General features: G+C 41.2%; 1 protein-coding gene across 4 annotated transcripts in view; it reads left to right on the forward strand.

Moving 5' to 3' along the window:
- Positions 1 to 15,878, forward strand: part of TGFBR3 (transforming growth factor beta receptor 3) — a 220,594-nt gene that overhangs the window by 106,481 nt on the left and 98,235 nt on the right. The gene's annotated exons all lie outside the window — the stretch shown is intronic.

Below are 15,878 nucleotides of genomic sequence, written 5' to 3' on the forward strand. Positions count from 1 at the left end.
TTGGGAGAATGGCTGGTGACATTTATAGAGTTGCCAGGTGGGGAAGAAAGAGTGGTGGCGAAGGGGAAGCTTATTGGGACTTGTGTGTGCCCAGAGAGGAGAAGTTGGTGTAGGAAGAGGGTTCGGGGGGCGCCTGGGTGTCTCAGTCGTTAAGTATCTGCTTCGGCTCAGGGCGTGATCCCAGCATTCTGGGATCGAGCCCCGCATCAGGCTCCCCTGCTGGGAGCCTACTTCTTCCTCTCCCACTGCTACTGCTTGTGCTCCCTCTCTCGCTGGCTGTCTCTCTCTCTGTCAAATAAATAAATAAAAAATCTTAAAAAAAAAAAAATGGAAGGGGGTTCGGGCTCAGTCCAAGGCTGCTAGCAGTTTGGTGTTTGCAGGACTGTGAGGAAAGCTATTTTGATCTTAAGTCTCAGTGGAGGACAATATAGACAAGACCTTCCTTCCATAGGAACCAAGGGAATGGAAAAAATAATAGCCATGGTTTTAGAGGGTGGAAGTAATAATAGTTAACATTTATTTATTTATTTTAAATATTTTATTTATTCATTTGAGAGAGAGAGAGCACAAGCAGGGAGAGAGGCAGAGGGAGAAGCAGACTCCCCACTGAGCTGGGAGCCTGACATGGGGCTCAATCCCAGGACCCGGAGATCGTGACCTGAGCCGAAGGCAGACACTCAACCATCTAAGCCACCCAGGTGCCCCAATAGCTAACATTTAAAAGAGCGCTTATTGTGTGCTAGTTACTGTTTTGAGAGCATTCCACACATGACATGTTTAATCCATTGACATCTAATGAAATAGGCGTAAGTGTTATCCCCATGCTACAGTTAAGAAACTGATGCCCGTGGAGTCTTAACATGTTCAAGGCCCCAAGGCTGGTAAGTGGAAAACTGAGATTCTAAACAGCTCTGAGTCACTGCTATTAACCACTAGGTCAAACTGCCTGTAATTTAGGAAGGAAAGCAGAGTGACACAGAGAATCAGGTTCCAGGGGACACTGGCCAGCTTGGAAGAAAATGTAGATCTTGGAAGAGATTAAATTATGCTTTAAAATGTGGTTGTTGATTGATTCATTCATTCATTCATCATTAAATACTTCTGTAGGACCTACTCAGAGCCAGGTATTAGACTAGACTCTAATGAATGAAATGACAAGTCCCAACCCCTCCTCTTAGACAGTTTATATGTACAAGGTTGATTTAATACAGGGCAGCAGGTGCTCAGTACTGTAAGAGGAATGTCATTTGGACATAGGTCAGAAGCATTCATGGGGAAGAGCTTCCTTCTCGTTCTGGGGACACTAATGACAAGAAGACTTCTTAAAGGACATGGTAGTTTTTCTGAGAGGTGAACAAAATTGATCCTGTGTGAAAATACGCAACTGTAATTAAATTAAGTATATTAATACATACCTCTGCGTCTTTCTCAACAGAACCGAGAGGTCTTATTTGCTGAGTTTGCGTACAGCTTGTCCTTGAGAATTTCCTGACCACAGTTGAGCAGTGTGCCCACTTTATAAACAGCTCTGGTGGGAGTAGGTTCCAGAGTAGCAAGTGGAGAGCACTTCACAGGAAGGAAAAGGGTTTGAGACGATGAAGGAATCCATCTTTGTAGGAGAAACTTCCTGTGATGCCTCAGGTGATGACTGCACATGCAGTTCCTAAAATCTGTTGAGGGCCTTTGTATAGCTAATACCTAAAATTTTAACTATGGGCAAGCATATTAGGAGTGCGTCATATGTTTTAACTTATTTCTTCCTCATAATAATTCTAAGAGGTAGGTACTATGATCCTGGTTTTTAGATAAACAAGGTCACCCAGGTAAGGAATGGAGCTGGGATTCCACACAAGGAATTGACTGTAAGTGTCCATGCTCTCAATTATGATGCTATGCTGATTAGTCATATTTCACTTTATGGGTCCCATTTTAAGCCAAAAAGTAATTAATCAAAAGGTAGTCTCTTAGATGCTGTGACATTCTTAGAATAGCTTGAGGCTGATAGAAGATTCCCCCCTCCCCATGAAATATCGGGTCATTCACTGTCCTGAAGGGACAATATCCATTTTACACATCATCCATATTTTATTTCTCAGTGCTGACTGGAAACCTTCCATGGTGAGTGGAAAATTAATGGAAGAAGAAACGCAAATTATATAGTTTTGCTACTTGTTAACTCTGGTTAAAAAGTTTGCTTAAGGATGTGATATCTGATGATGACTTTATCGGGTTTCTCTATTCTAAAAACAAGGATATTTTAGACTATTATCCATGTGGAATGGTCTGAAAAATTTGAGTTTTCATCATCTTTCTTTGAGAGAACAATAAAATTTTCCTCACATTCAGAGTTAATGATAAATTATATTTAAAATAAATACACATTATCTAACTTCAGCAATTCTTTGTGATTGCCCTGATCGCTTTTAAGGTTAGGGGAGATTTAATTTAATATTTGTAAAAGAATAATGGCTTTTTCAAATGGTCTAATTTTAGAGTCTGGGCTCATAAGCAAGAGACAACAGGCTGCCACAGACTCGCATAGACCGAGACACAGACAGATGTGACCTGAACCTACCCCCAGTAGTATTCTGAACCCTTTATGAGATACTGAAGAACTGTCCTCACTTCCCTGACAGATTTGCTCTATCCTCGTATCGTTTTCTTTTGAGATAATTACTGTTGAGAAACACTCTCGAGGACTTGACTTTATTGTTTATTAAATAAAAGGATTTTTAAAAATAAATTTTGCAAACTTCTTTAGAGAAGAAATGAAATAGGACATGGATAAAGTGATTCCAAAAGTCTTAGGAAAAGTATTCACTAATGAAATCACAGAATCCCTAGATCCTAGGGTCAGAAGGGGTCATGGGGCTCATCCAGTCCAACTTATACTTAGTTTGTGGATTTTGTTTCTAAAATATCTCTGACAAGGGGTCATGCAGCCAGTCCAAGTAGTTCAGAAAATTGGAAAGGAGTGGGAGAAACCAGAAAATTTATCATGTTGACAGGTTTTGCCTGTTTCTTACACAGAGGATTGGGTTCAGTTTGTCCTGCCTGCTTGTTGAGTCTCCTGACCCTTGACATCCTCTCCTCTCCTCACACGGCCTGGATATATCTCAGTCTTGGTGTAATATACTACAGTCATCTCTTCATGTGTCTCTCTTTCTTTCCTCTGGACTGTGAGCAAATTGGTGAAAGATAGGTTGTGTCTTCTTCATCTTTCTTTTGTCAATATTAATAGAAATAATTGTCATGGTGCCTGGCACATCATGGGTACCTAACTAATGCTGTTTGACTGAATAAGAAAAATGTATAGAGATCACATTACCATCTGAAGCTAACTTCGTGTGTGACTTAGCTTTGACTGTCTTAGATGGATGAAGTCCTGAGGACTGATGGGACCTTTCAGGCCTTCTGAGATAAACTGAGTTTCTTGTATTGTCTATCACAAGAAGGTCTTGGCAGGTGGGATTTGAAACTCAAGAATTAGTCTGGTCCAACCCGTGTGGAAGTTCAGTCCACATTTTTTTTGGTGTGTGGTAAAGAACATATACAGTTTACCATTTTAGCCATTTTTAAGTGTGCAGTTCAGTAGCATTTATACATTCACAGTGTAGTGCAAGTGTCACCACTATCTCATTCCAGAACATTTTCTTTACCCCCAAAAGAAATGCCCTATCAGTTAGCAGTCACTTTCATTCTCCCTTACCCTAGGTCACGGCAATGAATAATCTGCTTTCTGTCTCTGGATTTGCCTGTTCTGGGCGTCTCATGTAAATCTAATCATACAGCATGTGATCTTTTGTGTCTGGCTTTTTCACATCATGGTATGCTTTCAAGGTTCATCCATGTTGTAGCATGTGTCAGTACTTCGTTTTTGGTTTGTTTTTGGGTTTTTTTTTTTGGTGTTTTTTTTTTAGATTTTATTTATTCTAGAGAGAAAGGGGAGACGGAGAGCATGAGTGGGATAAGGGGCAGAGGGAGAAGCAGGCTCTCCACTGAGCAGGGAGTCTGATGGGGGCTCAATCCTGGGACTCCAGGACCATGACCTGAGCAGAAGACAGACGCTTAACTGACTAAGCTACCCAGGCACCCCAGTACTTTATTCTTTTTATGCTAAATAATGTTTCATTGTATGGGGCATCTGGGTGGCTCAGTTGGTTAAGCATCTGCCTTCAGCTCAGGTCATGATGCCAGGATCCTGGGATCAAGCCCCACGTTGGGCTCCCTGCTCAGCATGGAGCCTGCTTCTCCCTCTGCCTGCTGCTCTGCCCACTTGTGATCCCTCTCTCTCTCTCTCTCTCTCTCTCTCTCTCTGAAATAAATAAAATATTTTTAAAAATAATATTATATGGATAGCTCAGATTTGCTTATTTCAAATCACATTTTTATGGCTGTGTAATATCCCATTGTGTGTGTGTCTGTGTATCACATCTTCTTTAGCCATAAAAAAGGATGAGATTTTGCCATTTCAAAAACATGGGTGGATCTAGAGGGTATTATGCTAAATGAAATAAGTCAAACTGAGACAGACAAATACCATATGATTTCACTAATTAATATGTGGCATCTAAAAGCAAAACAAATGAATAAGCAAAAAGCAGAACAAACTGATGGACAGGCAAAACGGGTGAAGGAGAGTGGGAGATACAGGTTCCCATTTATGGAATAAAATCGTGGAGATGAAAGGCCCAGTATAGGGAATACAGTCAGTGGTATTGTAATAGTGTTGTCTGGTGTCAGATGGGAGCTACCCTTGGGGTGAGCACAGCATAGCTACAGTGCTGTTGAATCACTATGTTGCACACTTGAAACTAATGTAACATTGTGTGTCAGGTATAATAAAAATTTAATCACATTTTTATAGAGCGATTTGTCATTATGATGAGTCAAATTTCTCATTTCTACCTGAAAATCATGAATGGCAAAGAATCTTAATTATTTCCACAAAATCCTGATAATTTTGGAGTATTTAAATTAATAATCTAATCCTGAATATTTTGTGATGCACCCCCCCCCCCGCACACTTCTACTTTTCCCATTTTGGCTTATTAGAGGGTGAGTCAGGGACAGAATGGTAGACTGACAGTTTTGCTGAAAGTGAGAAGTAGAACACTAGCAGCTGTTGATGGAAGAGGCATTTGGGACTTGATTGAATTATGAGACAGAGCTTAAGCTGTTTGATCTTAGTATCTGTTAGGACCTTCCCGACTTTGGTCAGAATTAGAACATTTCTTTAGAGATGCATTATGAAAGAGTAGCTTGTACCTTCTACATTTACGTGAGAGACAAAGCCATTGTAAGACTTCCAGACTCTCTTTAAATACAGGTGTTCCAGCTCTGCTTTACATATTTAATACACTGAGTAAAGTTCCAGAGAGTAGAATCTTCTTTTCCTTTAAGTATAAGAAATGCGATCATATATATAAAGTTAAGACATCATTAGTATTTCCAAATGTTAAGGCAGAACCTTGTATTTCCCAGTATCAAATAGAGGAAGCAATTTTAATTATTCACTCGGAAATAAATTGATGTTATCCCTTTCTCTTTCTGTTTTTCTGTACATTCACTAGTTTCCAGTTCTAGAACTTGATTTATCGGGGCTTAAATTTGCCGACTACACATATGGTTTTGACAGGATTACAGGATCTTCATTATTGGGAGATGAATGACTGGATAGTATTAGCTATATAACCTGAAAACCAAATGGTTTGTGTTAGAATTTGCTCTTGTTTCATTCTGAGCTAAAAATCCATTCCTAGTTTCTGCTGCGGCACTCAGTGTTGATTTACCTGTAAATAAATGTCAGCAGGGCCATTTTTGATCTAAATAAGGAACGTTGTTCAGACTTCCTACATCTTAGGTCTTTCCCTCTTTCTTTTAGTTTTTATTTTCCTTTTTCCTTTAGGTTATTAATTAAGTGCTTAAAGCACTTTTAAAGGTATAGAGTAACTTTAATAAATTTGTTACCAGGTATCCTGCTCTTTATTGTAGCTTAGAACTTTATTTCCAGTTAGAACAAATGTACTGAACTACTTTCAATGCTGTCTCAAGAAAATAGGAAATTTAAACCTTGCAACACTGGCTTTAGGAAGATAATCCATCTTAGACACTTATCAACTGCAACGTGCCAAATTCTGTGTGCATATTTTGGCCACTTCCTGTTCACTCTGTGTGATCACTGGTCTTACCCTGAAAACTTATCGCAGGGCTCAAGGCAGATTGATTCTGTGGAGGAAAATAGGCAAAAATACTAGACTCTCATGTAAATATTGCAAACTGCATTTGCTCTGTTGTCAGTTAGGCTGTTCTGACACAGTTCATTGCCTGAATTAAAAGCATTTAAAATTCCATGCCTCTGAAAGAGAGTGGAACATTCAATCAAAGAAAATAATGTTTTTTCAGGAAAAATACTCCAAAAATACAGAATGATAACGTGTTCTCCCGCTTTGGCTTCTGGGTTATTTCTCCCTTTCTCAAGATAAGCCCTGTAACATTGAAACTAAAGTTCCTTTAAAAACATTTCCACTTAAAATCATAACCTGGCTGGATGAGACCAGAATATCCTTAGGGGGCCAGGACTGTGAACTTCAGGAGTTGTTTTTGTTAGAGCTTTCAAAGGAAACCAGACTTCACAAAATTCCCAAGGTTTTTCTACCCTGACCAGAATTTAGTTTCCTTAGAGAGTGACTTGGTCTAATCCACATATGAACCGGGAGCCCCTGGAGTTCAAGGGGTGGTTGAGTTGCACCTTTGCTAATTCAGTGACTTGTAGAAATACAGAGGGTATATTTTTGCAGATTGCCAGAGCTGTAAAGTTCTCAGGCCCTCTCCACTTCCCAGTTTTGTAATTCTGCGTGTACTGTGTTTGAGATACAACCGATTGACTTGGACGTGAAATGCAACCAACACCATTTTGAGTTCCGTAGTGCATTCGTTCATGAGAACAGTGAGCCTTACTAAAGCTTTCATAGAGGAGATAGAGGAGGATTTACATCAAAGCAAGTCAAACAACTTTAGCTGGCAATGTAGACATCACAGTTCGTAAAAATGCTTGTTGCCCCATCTCTGCAGAGTCTCACCTACCTCCCACCTTGGGCTAGCCTCCCGTTGTCTTTCTCACAACTCAGTCCCCTGCCTTTCATCCTTTTCTTTTCTTTTCCAGAAGCAAAATAGTTCTTGCCTCTTTCTCCTGTAGAGTAGGTCGCTGTCCTCTTCTTTGCCTCCTGTAGAGTAGGTCGCTGTCCTCTTCTTTGCCTAAGGTGAAGGTGGAGTGGGTGGTAGGGTGGGAAAAAAGAGGACACCAGAGACATTGACTCTACTCCTAGTATCGCCACTCTCTGACCATATGACTCTGGAAAAATTATTTACCTCTAAGCATCAATTTCTTCATCTTTAAAATGGGAATAATTAGACAATTAGGCAGAACAACTTCCGATGAGAGCAGCAAATCTTAACCCAGTGGAAAGACCCATGGACCTGCCTGTTGTCTTTCGCTGGAATACGATAATGATGCTTGTCACTGCTATTTCCACTGCTACTCCCATGAACAACAGAAACACAAATGTGTTGGCGAAGTCCGTGCCTTAATAGTTACTCCTCTCCAGGTTCCTCTTCCGTGCCAGAAATGACACTGTCTGCCCATTCACAATTCCTTACCAACTTTAGGTTAATATACTAGGCCGGCGGAATCCAGATGCCATCCTCTTATAAAGCTTAAAGCATCTTAAATCACTTCCTGAACACCAGAGCATTGTGTTTTTGCTGTTACAAATTTGCTAACTTGAAGATGGTGCTTAAGCAGCAATCTTTATTGAGATCTTTGACTACAGTTGGTAGGTGGAAATGATTAATTCAGTACTCAGATCATGTGAGAATTGGGTTCTTGCTATGCCTGCTTTTTAAATCAGCTCCCATTGGTCACCTCAGTGATTCTCTTTATTATGCAGTTCTGTTCACCACAGTATTGACAAGCCAACCATTCTGACATCCTATTATAGACATGATACATGCCAAAATACAGGTTTATTAAACAGTTAAGTAGCAAAAACAATTTTAAGCCCATTATAAAAAGTAGAAGTTGAGAAGAAACAAATTTACATGAGTCGGCTCAGTCGATTAAGTGTCCAACTTGATTTCTGCTCAGGTCGTGATCTCAGGGTGGTGAGATGGAGCACCGTATCGGGCTCCGTGCTGGATGTGGAGCCTGCTTAAGATTCTCTCTCTCCCTCTGCCCCCCACCACGTGCATGTGTGTGCTCTCTCTAAAAAAATAAATAAAATCCCCTGTCTCTATTTAAAAAAACTTTTTTGCATAGTCCTTAGTTATATGGCTCTTTGGTTATATAGTAGTGTTAAAGACAATAATAAAGTATTTGGAATGAGTCTGTTTATTAAGTGTGACGGGGAGTATAAAAAAAGCAAATTTCGCATTAATCAATGTGCAACTATTGAATTCCTTCAATTTGTGTAGAATTTTAATTTCTAACTGTTCTAGCACACTTTGTTGCCTAAATGAAAAGTATTTTTTTATTTTATTTTTTTTTACAGATTTTATTTATTTATTTATTTATTTGACACAGAGAGAGAGAGAAAGCACAAGCAGGGGGAGAGGCAGAGGGAGAAGCAGGCTCCCTGCTGAGCTGGGAGCCTGACATGGGGCTCGATCCCAGGCCCCTGGGATCATGACCTGAGCTGAAGGCAGACACTTAACCAACTGAGCCACCCAGGCGCCCCAATGAAAAGTATTTCGTTCTGTGCTCTAAGATATAGTAGAATGTTTGGTCAAATTTTTTTATCTTTGTTATTTATCTCTGAGAAGGAAAACCTGCTCCAGAGGCTTTTTCACATTTTATCTATTTGTATATTTGTAACTGTTAAAGATAACAAAACACTTTCTGTGTGTGTGTGTGTGTGTGTGTGCGCGCGCGCGCCTAGTGTGGTCCCCAAACATGGCTTAAGTGCTGCTTTGCCTTGTCCTATACATGCAGCAGAGGAGGATGTCAGGGTCCCAAAGCCTGGGTATGGCGTCGGAGTCCTCTCCCACATACATTTCCAATCATTTTGGTAGCATGACTTTGGAATCTGCTTTTCTTAACTGTGTTTTAAAGTTCAAGTCAAATTTCATAGTGAAAGTTAACGTTGTCTTTGCTAGATGCACTCTCACCCCTTTTGGCCAGAAAAACATGACAATATGACTCTGTACCCATTATTCGAATCATATTTCATGAGTAGCTTCTATTGATCCCTCCTTTTATTGACTCTTTCAGAAAAGTTATTGACTGCTTGCTAGAGGTTCGGCTCTGCACTGGGCCCGAGGCTGCAGAAATGATTGTGACTCAGTTTCTGCCCTTGAAGAATGCCTTGAGGATTTCACAGTATAAGGGGTGGGGGGTGTGTGTGTAAATGACAAACATCTAAACAGATTATTGCAGTGCGATGTAATATCTTACCCCGTGGGTGGACTGGGTCGTGTGATGCATAGTAGAAACAAGAGCAGGGTCTGTGGGAGCACTGTTGAGCTCTGGCCCTGCCTGCGGCTGGGGGAGGATTCCACTGATTTTGAGCTGGACATACATGTCTGTCTAGGCGCTGGTAGGAGGGTGCTGCAGGTTGGAATCCTGAAAGGCCCTGGTGTGTTGGCAACCTCCAGTACGATATTCAGATGGCAGATACTTAATACTAACAGATGATGGCACAGTGGGTGTCGCTGTTAGACTTGCCATCTGCAGTGGCCTGCTGAGGGCTCCCAGGGTGCTTCTACCCCAGAGCATGCCCACATCCAGGGTCTCCCCTTTCCTTTCTTCTCTTCCCCATAGTGACTGAGCTGTGGGCTACTCTGGGAAGGAAGGGCCAGGGTCTCTGAAATCCCCTTGCAACTCTCCCAGGACCCCTTTAGAGGGCCATGACCTGTAGTTTCAGAAATATTCTTCTGTTTATATGAGCTCTTGCCCCTCAACCCCCAACCCAAATTTAGTTCCAAGTATTTTTCCAGGGCATTCAAAATATAGAGCAGAGAGGGCCGGTTTATTTCTGCATCAAATTTCAGACTTTCATTTTAGGTCCCCCCTCCCTGTTTTGTGGTCATAGTGGATTATTTTCAGAAGCTCCCAGGGAATCCTGAATCCTGTCCTTGTTTGGGGGAGGAGGAATTAGTTTTGGAATTGAGTGGTTGTATCCCTCTCATCATGTTAAATGGTTTCAAGACAAAACCGTTGGGGAAAAGAGCTCAATCTCATTTGCTGTAGCAATGTGAAGTCTTTGACCCTAGCGCTGCTGAGACCAGAGGGAGTGGTTGGTTGACTCTCTGGGTGAATGTGGAGTCACTAAGGGGGTGGAGATTCCTTGAATTCAGTACCAACTGATTGATGTTTTTCTAGAAATTCAGAGAAATGTAAAAATAATATAATAAGGAAAAATTTTAAAAGTTCCACAACCACCCCTCCAAGAATATTTTAAGGGAATCTTTTCATACCAATACCCAAATGGCGAAAGACAAACGATGGCAAATAAAATGTCAGCTATAGGGGTTCCTCAGATCGGGTTACACTTTCAAACGCTGTGGCAGCATCTAGCTATTGTTTCCCACTCACAGCAATTAGTTGCACATTTCAGATGCATCCGGGGCCAGATTTGAGCTCCTAAAAGTCATATTGCCCAAAAAGAAGAGAAATTTTGAGTTCAGCCGTGGTCCCCCAGCGTCCTGAAATAGGCGCATGTCTTATTGTCCATCTGTGTAAATTATGGGTACTATGAGACCCTGATTCAGGATGTTTTCAGTTACTACCAACACTGTTGCTAAGTGGATGTCCCCTTACCTCTGGATAGGGAGTAGATGCTGGCTATATCCAGACCAGGGTGTGATTTTACATGTCCTGGTTATAGACACACTGCTAGAGTTCTTTTCTTATCTGTCTTCTTGTAAACTGATTATTGGATCATCTATTTCAGAGCATTTGGTCTGGTTTTAGAGGACAGGAGTCTCTGGTAGTGTTTTGGATGACTTCATTGTTTCATGGGTCCATAGGGACTGTTACGAGAATCAGAAATGTTGAAATGGAACTTCACTGACACGTTAGCAAAATCAGACAGCTGTTCGACTCATATCAGTTGTTTTGCTCGTTTTGCTTATGTTTGTCTTAAACCCCAGGAGTAGAGGGGTCTAACTAATAGGAAATTTTTGAAATCATTATGGTAGAAATATCTTGCAGCTCTACTATGAGCCCTTAGAAATTCAAAACAGTTTTCATATGGCATCTTTCCATAAAGAGAGGGTTTTTTTTCTTTCCTGTAAGTTCATAATTCATTTTCATAAAGTGATTTACAGAGTTTGAGACAATATGTAGTTTTTGCTTATCAAAGATAATTTTTGGAAAACTGAGAGGTCTTCACCCTAACAAGGTCCAGAGAAAATTGTCCTTGTTGTTTTCTGGTGATAACATGGGCAAGGACATGCTTCCTAAATGGGAGATAGGAAGTTTGTCTTTCCACTCAGAGGCTTTATGCTCCTTGGAGTTAGCATTGATTTGGGTCAGAATTGTATTCAGATTCCCCAGGAAAGTATTCAGAAAAGATTTACTTTGAATTTCTTTATAAAATAGGAGAAATACATTAATTACATCTGGTAGTTTGTTGAAGTACACAGATAACCTCAGAAGACCTAGTATAAATAGATGTCCTAGAACAGGTTAGCTTTCCATTAGCTCAGAACCAAGGGAAGGGGTCAACAGAGTGTATGAAGGACAGGGTCTACATATGGGATGTGACAGATTAGATTTACTTGCGTTTTCTCACGCCATTAGGAAGACTGAATTGCAGGACTGTTCAGGACAAACAAAATTAGAGCAGAACTCTTGGGCTGGGCTTCATGGACCACATTGTAGTCAAAGTATGGTTTTAAGAGGTCACTAAAACCTCAGAAACTGCATGGGCAAGTGTCTTATTTCTGAGTTGCAGTCCCTTAAGTTCTTTCTCTGAGAGGATGACATGTTAAAGCCAGAGGTATAATCTCTAGTTTAATTACATGGAGTCATTTTGTTTCTGTTCCTGCTGTTAGAGTGGTCCTGCCCCTCTGCAATGCACTTCTTGACCTGGGTTAGTGGGTGCTTAACCTGGAGTGCCAGAGCCCTGCAGTGCATGCCTCTTCTCCGACATTGCCTGCAAAATGTAGTGTGCGAATGGGGTTTTGTGTGTGTGGTGAGAAGGTTCATCTGTTGCATTAAGTTCTCAAATGCTTTGTTACTGCCAAAGATGAACACAGAATCTGCTCATTTAGAGACTGGTCATTGTTTCCTCATTTGGGGTGCATCCCCTTTAGTTTCATCAGCCTTCCCAGTCACGTGGCCCATAGGTTTAGTTTGTTTTTTTTTGTTTTTTTTTGTTTTTTTTAAAGATTTTATTCATTTATTTGACAGAGAGAGACAGCCAGGGAGAGAGGGAACACAAGCAGGGGGAGTGGGAGAGGAAGAAGCAGGCTCCCAGCGGAGGAGCCTGATGCGGGACTCGATCCCAGAACACCGGGATCACGCCCTGAGCCGAAGGCAGACGCTTAACGACTGAGCCACCCAGGTGCCCCCACCATAGGTTTAGTTTGTTACTGCTTATGAAGACTGTGGACTAAATGGTGACTCTTACTTTTTTTTTTTTTTGGCACCAATTTTTTAAAATTTTATTTTTATTATTAACATAATGTATTATTTGTTTCAGGGGTACAGGTCTGTGATTCATCAGTCTTACACAATACACAGTGTTCACCACAACACATACCCTCCCCAATGTCCATCACCCAGCCACCCCAACCTTCCCACTTCCCTCCACTCCAGCAGCCCTCAGTTTGTTTCCGAGATTGAGTCTCTTATGGTTTGTCTCCCTCTCTGGTTTCATCTTGTTTCATTTTTTCGTGTCTTTCCCTATGATCCTCCGCCTTGTTTCTCAAATTCTACATATCAGTGAGATCATATGATAATTGTCTTTCTCTGATGCCTTATCTCGCTTAGTATATACCCTCCAGTTCCATCCACATCCTTACGAATGGCAAGATTTCATTTTTTTGATGGCTGCATAATATTGCACTGTGTGTGTGTGTGTATACACCCCACATCTTCTGTATCCATTCATCTGTCGATGGACGTCTGGGCTCTTTCCATAGTTTGACTGTTGTGGACATTGCTGCTATCAACATTGGGGTGCAGGTGCCTCTTTGGGTCACTACATTTGTATCCTTTGGGTAAATACCCAGTAGTGCAGTTGCTGGGTCATAAGGTAGCTCTATTTTCAACCTTTTGAGGAACCTCCATACCCTCCCCAATGTTTTCCAGAGTGGCTGCACCAGGTGACTCTGACTTTCACGTAAATTTAGCATAGGCTTGAGCTGTCTGGATTGCCAAACTGGAAGTCATCGGATACCACGTGCATCATTTCTCTGGCTGTTTCTTTGCCGCAGCCTGCCTCAGCTCTGGTCTTCAGACCATGATCATGGGGCAGTGATCTACCTGTGAAAACCTTCAGCAGTATGTTCTTATCTTTGTAAATACAGTCTGTCCTGAGCTACAGTTGGTTCTAAAGAGGATTTTCTTTTTCTTTCCTTTCCTTTCAGTCTGAGAGAACATTAAGCACCTTAGCCAGGAATTCTTTCAGAGATATTCCGGGTATGTTCTCCCCACCGTTGGGGGAGCTTTTATACCTTCATTCTTTTGTTGGTTGTCTTTGGTTGTCCTCTGTCTTCCCTTCAGCAAGATTTATTCCAATAGAGGAAAGTTGCTGAGGGATTGGGTGAGTGGGTGCTTGGGGGACTCTCTGTTCCTGCCAAATGATCTTTTAAAAAAAAGTATTGAGTATTTTTCTTTTAATTTCCCAGTCATAGTGTGAATTCTTCTTTGCCAGATGGTTTTTGGGGCTTTGCCTGGGCCCTATGTGCCAGAGTCGGGGATTCATCTTGGCCAGACGCTGCCACATATTGAAGAGGGAGCCGTTTCCAGGAAAGCTCAGAGCTGTGGCTCCTAGAAATCTTTCCTTGATTGTGTGAGCCAGGCCTTGACACTTTTGACCATCTGGAAAATTTTGGACCCCAGCACCAATATCTGTCTCATACACATTTTTCTTTTCATTTCCTAAGTTTTTTTTTTTAAATTCTTCTTCATTTGAGATATATACTTATTGCTATTTTATCTACACACTTCAAGAGTGGTATGCCTGAGGGCTGCGAAGAAAACCATTGGAAAAAGAGTTGACGTACCCTCGGTTGGATACGTGTGGCTGTTCTTTGTGCCATGATGGTGCTAGCTAAACAGTTTTGGAATGAAGAACTCTGGAAACTTTTTAGGGACACATACTGTTTGTGACAGAGTGCTTTTTAGCAATTTTCAGGTACTCTTGAACAAGTAATGACTCCATCTCTCCTCCTTCACTCTCCGCTGGGTGTGCTTTCTGTGGTATGCATCTCTCTGTTCGTGCCACACTCAGTTTGACTCTCTGCCCCTGCTCTGGTTCTGCAGCCTCTCTCGTGTACAGTGGCCATCAGTCTGTTTCTTTCTAGATGCACAGCTGTGCAGAATGCTGTGAGGAAGAGTGTGTACAACCAAGAAATGTGTTATTATGCTGTAGCCATACTTGACATCACTGTTCATTAGTACTCTACTTTTAGTACTTTGCATATGCCGAATGGTAAGCATGAGCCTAGCTATGTTGCAGAAATAGCTCATGATAGTATTGCTCATGTTTTAAAATTTTTCTGTAAATTAGCTAGCTATGTCCCTTGGAACCTATTAATATATTCAGCCTTTTTAACCTTTTAGATAACATAAATTTATGAATCTGCTGTGGTAAGTCAATCCTTTAAACAACTGTCTACTACTCTGAGCACAGTATTAAAGTAAGACATATCTTTGCCTACTGAGTATTTACAATTTATTTCAGAGATTAAGACATGCACACTCAACAGTTAATGAATGGACATGGTATTACATACCATAGTGCAAATTATTAATAGAACAAAGTACTTTTGTGGCATTGGAAATTAGAAAATTAAATTTCTAATTGGCACTCACTGAGTGCCTACCATGTGCTAAGGCATGGGTATTGAAAGAAAAGTTTGTTGCCTTATTATCAGTGACCTGAGAGGCTACTGTGATAGGTGACATTGCTGTCCTAGGCTGTCCCTACAATAAAAGGCAGAGACACATTGAGGTCATAGATCTGGGCCATTTAATCCTCATAAGGATTAGGCCTGAGATGTTCTGTTATTCCCAGTGTATTACTCGGTGTCTGTCTTGCCAACTAAAGTCATTTTTTGTGCTTTCCCTCTCATCACTTTCTGGTGCTCTTGGGTGAGTTCAACTTTTTAAAATATGTGCTTCTTGGGTCTTGCCTCACCCCTCTGTCCAGAAAGCCAGTATGAGACATGCTTCTATGAAAGCATCTGCTCCATATTTCTTTATGCACCCTTTTGCTTTTCTGTGTTCACGTTGACCTACCTTGGCTGGTGTGCTCCAGGAAGATGTTGGACCCGCTGTTTCCAGCTGTCCTCATAGGTGCTTTCCGGTGATGTTAATGATGACAGTGGTCACCTGCAATAGTCCTTGATCCGCTACCAAAACTGGTCACAGTTTTCTTATCCAGGCTCGTGGTTTTCTTCCCTGTTTTTTTTTTTTGGACCAGGTTTATATACAATCAGTTTTTATTCTTTGTGTTCTCTGTGCTTCATTTTTTGGAAAACCCCTTCAAGCTAATAGCTGGGATGATGAAAGCATTGGCAGCCCCTTTCCCTTAGCTTTCGGCACTTTTCTTTGGCAGAACTCACTTAACTTTTTAGAGGTTGGAGCTCACCTGGAAAGAAGAAAGTCCTTTCTCTGGTGATCCAGAGGGATGGCCCGCCACCAGGGG

The sequence above is a fragment of the Ursus maritimus genome, unplaced genomic scaffold (assembly GCF_017311325.1).
Source record: "Ursus maritimus isolate PB19 unplaced genomic scaffold, ASM1731132v1 scaffold_12, whole genome shotgun sequence".
Classification (NCBI taxonomy): domain Eukaryota; kingdom Metazoa; phylum Chordata; class Mammalia; order Carnivora; family Ursidae; genus Ursus; species Ursus maritimus.